Consider the following 8,284-nt stretch of genomic DNA (forward strand, 5'->3'; position numbering starts at 1 on the left):
TGGACTTTTTTCAAAATTCAATAATCTGGCATATCGGCGTCAATTTCGGTCCTAGAGTCAAACTGTTGCACTTTTCCTACATAAAATTTGCTACTTGTTCTTCTCAAGTGCTTAGATTTTTTCTACATCTTACGGTTCGTGAGAAAAAATTCCAATTGGAGGTCTACATGTCTTGCAAATTTCGTGAAAATAAAAACTTCGTATTTCGTTTCAAATTTAATTTATTTTGATTAAGCCTGACGTACTGATTCAAAAAAGATATACATACTCCTATGAGAAAATGCACCGTTTGGTCGGAAAATGGAAAAAACTATAATTTTTTGTATTATTTGTTCATCATTTAAACATCCTTTAATCGGATATATTGGTGTCAATTTCGGTCCTAGAGTCAAACCGGTGCACTTTGCTTACATAAAATTTTCTACTTGTTCTTCTCAAGTGCTCAGATTTTTTTTACATTTTACGGTTCGTGAGAAAAAATTCCAATTGGAGGTCTACATGTCTTGCAAATTTCGTGAAAATAAAAACTTCGTATTTCGTTTTAAGTTTAATTTGTTTCGGTTAAGCCTGACGTACTGATTTAAAAAAGATATACATACCCTTATGAGAAAATGCACCGTTTGGCCGGAAAATGGAAAAAAATGAAAATTTTTAATTCGATTTTTCCATTTTTTTGCCAAACTGTGGGTAGGGGATAGAAAAAAAACACACATTTGGAATAAGTTAGACCTAGTTTATATATTAACATAAAAAGAAACAATTTCCTAAAATTGGAATTTGCCCAAAAATGTTTAAAGGGGGTACCCTTGGACTTTTTTCAAAATTCAATAATCTGGCATATCGGCGTCAATTTCGGTCCTAGAGTCAAACTGTTGCACTTTTCCTACATAAAATTTGCTACTTGTTCTTCTCAAGTGCTTAGATTTTTTCTACATCTTACGGTTCGTGAGAAAAAATTCCAATTGGAGGTCTACATGTCTTGCAAATTTCGTGAAAATAAAAACTTCGTATTTCGTTTCAAATTTAATTTATTTTGATTAAGCCTGACGTACTGATTCAAAAAAGATATACATACTCCTATGAGAAAATGCACCGTTTGGCCGGAAAATGGAAAAAACTGAAAATATTTAATTCGATTTTTCCATTTTTTTGCCAAACTGTGGGTAGGGGATAGAAAAAAAACACATATTTGGAATAAGTTAGACTTAACATTAAAAGAAACAATTTCCTAAAATTGGAATTTGCCCAAAAATGTTTAAAGGGTCTTTTTTCAAAATTCAATAATCGGGCATATTGGCGTCAATTTCGGTCCTAGAGTCAAACTGATGCACTTTTCCCACATAAAATTTGCTACTTGTTCTTCTAAACTGCTCAGATTTTTTCTACATCTTACGGTTCTTGAGAAAAAAATCCAGTTGGAGGTCTACATGTCTTGCAAATTTCGTGAAAATAAAAACTTCGGAAACGTCCAAACGTCCCAAATTTTACTTATTTCGATTAAGCCTGACGTACTGATTAAAAAAATATATACATACCCTTATGAGAAAATGCACCGTTTGGCCGGAAAATGGAAAAAACTATAATTTTTTGTATCATTTGTTTATCATTTTCATGTTCATTGTACCTATAGATATTTTGAAATAAATAATGCATCTGCTGTCAGTCGTTTGATATCGATATTAGTGTCGACAACTATTTTCCTAAAATTATAATGAATTACAGTGAAAGTATATGGTGCGAATGAAATTTCCCTAAAACCATTATCAGCTGCAGAACTGCAAGATATTGCTAATAATTTATGGGATTCCGATGATGAAGAATCTCCTGAAGTAGGTGGCATTGAAAGTGACTGAAATTTAAGACAATCTTTCAGAAGCAAGTGAAGGGGATGAGCAGCAAGTATTATTGAGTGGTAATAAAAAAGAATGTGTCTACAAGTTCTCAGGTTTCAGAGTGTGTAATTTTTGAAACTTAGGATGGAATTAACTAGTAGAGTCAACCACAACCGACAGAACTTATGCGATTATGCGACATAATAAAAAGCCAAAGCGCACAAAGTAATGTTAGCGTCTGGTTAAAGTGTAGATGATCCTGTTGATTCCTTTTGTTTATTTGTGGACGAAAAACTTATGAAGGAAATAGAGAAGTGTACAAATAAAGAATCCGAAAAAGTCCTGGGGATAAATAACTGAAAATATTGCGACTCTACAGAGCTATATGCCCTTATTGGCCTAGTACTAACTGCAGGGTACCTTAGTGCCAACATTCATAATGTAGATATACTTTGGAATAAGTTTTATGGACCTAGTATATTTAAAGCTACCACGGGGTTAAAACGATTCAATTTTAATTTACTAAGATTTGTTCAATTTACGATAAGTACACAAGGTCTTAACAAAGAAGGAACGACACATTAGCAGCAATACGCGATGTGTGGAATCAAATTAACCAAAACTTTCAGAAATACTATTTACCAGAAAGAAAAAACATCACGGTAGATGAGCAACTTGTTCTGTATTGAGGTAGGTATCCTGCCAAGCAGTATATGCCTTTAAAGCCAGATAAGTATGGCATGAAACTTTGGTGGGCCTGTGACTCGGAAACATATTAACCTTTAGGTGGAATACCATATACAGGAAAAAGGAAAATATAACTCAGTTGAAGTAGCTGTAATAATAAGTACTTAAAGCTTGTAAACTGAATCACAAATTTACTGTATTATTAGTATTTTATTCCCATAACCATAAATTATAATAATTATGCTGTTTAATTACAGAAATTTCAGTTTGCAAACATACAACCCTTAGTACCTTATGATGACACTGACAGTAGTTTATGGCAATAAAGATATTGTTACTGGATGCTTAACTACGAAGAAAGGACATCGTCTAATTCAGTCTTCATCAAATAGTTTATCATGGTTAGCTTCATCTTTGGATTCATCCGATAGTTCATCTTCGGGTTCGTCCAATTGTTCGCCATCACCAGCAAAAGTAAACTTACTAACCCATATTACTAAAAAACGTGACTGTTGATGAACTGGACAGCGACGGCATTGTAAGTATTATTTATGGCTGTTGATAGATCTAACAGATCTAACATTTATTAACATTAAACCTAAAAGAAAGAGAAACTAACAACTGGCCAAAAGACCAATGTTCGTCTTTTGCACATATATTTATGAACCATTTGGTCTACTGTATCGACACCACATTTTGTACTATTATAATAGACTATCATATCTGGTTTTTTGTCAACATCATTTACACAGTAAGCATTATGATGCATATTAGACAGGACTAGTTACGTTCTTTACTTCTTTGTTTTTTCGGAACGTAAGAAGATACTTTTGCAGTGAATCCGAAAATTGACGATTTCTCTAAACGGTTCTGGTTTGGTAGAAATTGCCGAGGAACAAATGTCTTATTTTTTTTACTGTACCCACAAGAGTTAGTGAATTTGCCAGTAATTCATGTGCAAGAGCAAGATCAGTAAAATAGTTATCGCAAGTAACATTCCTCTTGGAATTATAATAAGGCTCAACGAGTTGCTTTACAACTTGAGATCCAAGACTTTTGGCTACACTTACCATTGATTATCTAATAAGACCGAAAATTGTTATGACTTTAAATATTTTTATAACACATAAAATATCTTAATTACACAAACAAACATTTTTATAGTTCTTAAGTTTTTATGTGATTGCATAAAATTGCACATTGCATCTTTTTATATCTTAATGAATTTCGGTTGATTATACAAAAATCTTTTTATAATTGGCGAATCTTTGATTTTAATTCATTTTGTATAATACTATACCAATAATTTTTAATTTAACTAAAGAATTATATCCTCAGATATTTCTGCTTACGCCAATTTGTTACGGTTCACTAATATCACCTTATTCACTGATACGAATAATTTGCTTCCTTGATACAAATCAATCTACGGTATCTTAATGAATACGCCAATAATTATGTAATGGAAAGGTTCGAGGCCGTATAAAAACTTGTATTGGCCACAATACTGTAAATAAAAAATATACAAATGTTCCTTTTCTATATCATTTCAAATATACATTTCTTATCGAGTTTTTTCGCAGTTCCATATTTACTTTAAGTTCTTTATAATTTGTTTAGTTAAAAGCTATAATAAGGCTGTATTAAAGCTATATTTCATAGTAGAATATCATATTAGATAATACAGTTGCTAAGGTGGCAATAATACATAATATAATGTAGTTTCTAAAAATTCTTATTCAAATTATTCTTAAAATTACTCAGTCTCCATTTTCCTCCCGTACATGTTATTTCAGTTGCTTTATTTTTAAAATAACATTAGTATTGCGAATGAATAAAATATTTTTATATTTTTTAAAGGATTTTTAAGTTAAAAATGTGTAATAATATGATGTTTCAAATTAAAGTCCCTATACAATTTACCTTTTGTTTCTGAACAAAGAAAATACGTCGGTAGAAAATACAAGCTTTGTTTCTATTTATTTTAAATACAAGAAAATATTTAATTTTCCAAATTACCATTAGTGAGTCAACTGAAAAAGGCTTTGGTCCTTTTTTACTGATTAAAGTATTTCATTTACTAATGGCCTTGTTGCTATTTAGGCCATTAAATGTATTAGTACAATTTTTTAAATTATTTTACACAATTAAAACAAGACTAATTTAAAAAATTTAATTATTTTGTTGAATTAAGGTTTTGTAGTATTTTCTTGCAAATTGGTTATATTAAAAAAATAATAAACAATATTTCGAAGACTTAATATATACTAGAATTTTAAAAGTTATAGAAAAGTCGTTCATCTACGTCAGTGAAGAACGTTTGAAGAACGTGATTTGAAGAAATATGATTCTTATAATGCCATTATTCTTAAATAATATCACGACCTATTACTTGGATTCTATTAGTAGTAGTAGTAGCAGTAAGTGAAAGTTATCTATTGAGCTAAAGGCAATACTACATGTGTGTAAACACCAAAGAAAGAAGTAGAAAATAGCAAGTAATATCCTTAATTCTTCTTCTTCTTTTCCTCAGCTTTTCCTTTTTCAGTTGTCGCTGTTCCGTACTCCTCGTCGCGACTCATTTCTCTCCATCGAGTCTTATTCATCTAAACCTTTCTCTCTCGAAACTTCTGCTCTACAGTCATGTCATATATCCACTGGTTCCGTTACCATTTTAACCTCCATGTTAACATTCTTCTGGATCTCAACAACGAAACTGTTTTCACTTAATAACTAAAATCAAAAGAGGAATTAGGGGTAATGCTCAGCTAAATATCATAATCACATCTTAAAGTCTAAAAATACAGATATAGTGAAGTCGTTTTACCCTGTCGTATTTCGGATTAACGCCCGAAAAATAATTTATGACTCTAGTTACAGCCACTCTGTTATGCTTTCCCTTTTCTACCTGCTTTGTGGTACCGAACCTCCTACTGATCGGCTGTAGTACTTGAGGATAAATCAGCGCTACCAAAACAATTTTTTTATAAGTCGTGAAAAACGCAAATTGAATGCTTTGTGTATTAAACAAGGTGTAATTAAAAGGTATTAAAATCTCAATCAGAAATATCATTTATGACATGTACAAAGCAAAAGAACATGTTTCAAGAAAGACACTTATTCAAAAAATAAAGGAGAGAGAACTTTGTGATATGGGTTTGACCAGTTTATCAAAAGTATTAAAAGCTATAGGTTTTAGATACAAAAAAACCAATAATCGTAAAGCGTTGTGCGAGCTGTCCAATGTTGTTGGAAAAAGGTGGAAATTTATAAGAAACTATTTAAAAAACAAGAATTCCGAATTTGCCAATTTGTGTTTCTTGACGAAACATGGATTTTTGCGAACGGAAATAATACCAAATCATCCTGGCAAGATGATTCTACCAAATGCTATTCAAGTACTAGTGCGAGTAATGGCAAAAGATCTATTATATTGCATGCAGGAAATACGGAAGGTTTTATACTCAATGCTAGTCTTATATTTTCTTTACAAAAAAAACTGATGATTACCACGGAAATATGGACGCCGATATTTTTGAACATTGGTTTGGGGAAAAATTATTAAAAAATCTGGAAAATCCGTCATTAATAGTTTTAGACAATGCTTCGTATCACACCAGAGAGAAGGAAAAGTTTCCCACAAGCAGATGAAAAAAGAAGACTTAAGAAAGTTGCTGTCGGAGAAAAATATAGAACACGAACATCTAGTTTTAAAAGCTGAATTATTAAATAAGTGCAAAGAACACATTACTGAGAAAAAATTTGTTGTTCACCAAATGGCACTAAAATATGGTCATGAGGTCCTAAGACTACCACCATATCACTGCCAGTACAATCCAATTGAATTGGTGTGGGGCATCACTAAAAACTACTATGATAAACATGCATGTAAGACCACCGACGAAGCCAGTGTTTTACAACTCTGGTAAGATGCACTAAACCAAGTCAATGAGGAACAATGGCGGAAATGTATTGAGCATACTGACAAAAAATTTTAGAGTCATATGAAATAGAACAAGTTATTGATAAAGTAAGACCTTTAATTATTCGTAATGATGAAGATTCAGATGAATCGGATAGCGAGTCAGATAGTGATAATACCTGTCCATAGATTAAGACGTAGATAGAAAAATTAAAACAAAAGGGTACCAACCACAAAAAAAAAAAACAAAAAAAAAAAAACAAAAACCGCATGCAGGAGAGAGCCGAAGGCACGCCACACGACGCTCTTGAATGCAAGTACCAAAAAAATTAGATTAGCAAGTAAAGTAAATTAAGGACATGACTGGACGAATGACTGGGTATTAGACGACGGATGAAAGGATTCGATGCTTGCTCGCTCTCGACTGCACTTGATGCAGAAAAGGGAAAGCAAATATCGGCACACACAACCATCATTAGATCGCCAAACAATTGCTTTGATCGGTAGTGATAAAGCCAAATGGGCTACCCTACCACTTAAATGTAAATACACGGAAATCTCCCATTGCCTGACGGGGGATACCGCGAAATAATCGAGACCTGGCTCCAAAGATCAGGGGGCGGAAGAAAGCCGGGGCTGGCTGTACCGCAGGAGGACAACATACCGTGGGTTTAGGAAGGTGTGTGTGGGAAGTAGGAATAAGTCTTTGTTTTATATAGATATATATTTTTATTAATATATTTATAAAATATATAAAAATTAAAATATAATACGAAATTTTGAACACCCAGTATTAACATTGGCAACTTCTTTTTATGCTTAACTAAAAATGGAGTTTAGTACACGCTGAAAAAGAATTTTTGTTTTTTCAGCATAAATATTAACCACAATATTAATTTTTGAAGTTGCATATATGAAAAAATTTTCAAAAACTTTAAATATCTCAAAAACGGCTATTTTTTCGAGAATGGTATCCTTATAAAAATCGATCCAGAATTTTACGTAGATTCTAAAAAAATAAAAAGCACAGTTTCTATTTAAAATAAGAAACTTAATGGCAACTTCCGGTACAACCGGAAGTGCTAGAAGAATGCAAATATTTAAAAAATAAAGAATGCTTTGTATAACCCATTATTCCAAGTTTGCAGAAACCAGTGTCGACCAGAACTTTGAAAACTTTTAACCAACATGTTGCGTGAATGACCCTGTATATTTCATACTCAATGTTTATCAATTTACATTATGATATTCAATTATTATAAAATACAAAGTTATTTTATTAAAAAAATCCCTAAAATCGTATTATCAAATTAAGAAAACCGTACATTTTTAATTTGAGAACCGCTGACTACCTGGGGCAAATCTGAACAGACACTTTTATTACTTATGCGACAGGCTAAAACGATACTACTATACCGCTTGAATTTATGTTTTATATAATAAAAAATATTAAATAACCACTTACTAACAATAATTTGTTTTCAAGTTTAAATTATAAAATAATTGGACAATAATTATTAAACAGAAGTAACACAAAAAATTTCTATTTTTCTGATATCCTAATAATATAATACTGAAGAAATACTTAATCAGTCATGATTTGGTTAAATATTTTAATCAAAAAATGCATTAACTTAAAATGTCTTTTATAATCCTCTGATGTAATTTATACTAAACTGTAATAAGTCACAATGTTACAGGAAAAAACGATGTCAACCTTTCTAATAAAATGAAACAACTCTAAATTAATGCACTTTTGGAAGAAATAAACGGATATTAAATATTTACCTGATAGTATAACACCAAATGATTTCGAGTTACTTCACCTTTTTAACTCACTGCA

The sequence above is a fragment of the Diabrotica undecimpunctata genome, chromosome 6 (assembly GCF_040954645.1).
Source record: "Diabrotica undecimpunctata isolate CICGRU chromosome 6, icDiaUnde3, whole genome shotgun sequence".
NCBI lineage: Eukaryota > Metazoa > Arthropoda > Insecta > Coleoptera > Chrysomelidae > Diabrotica > Diabrotica undecimpunctata.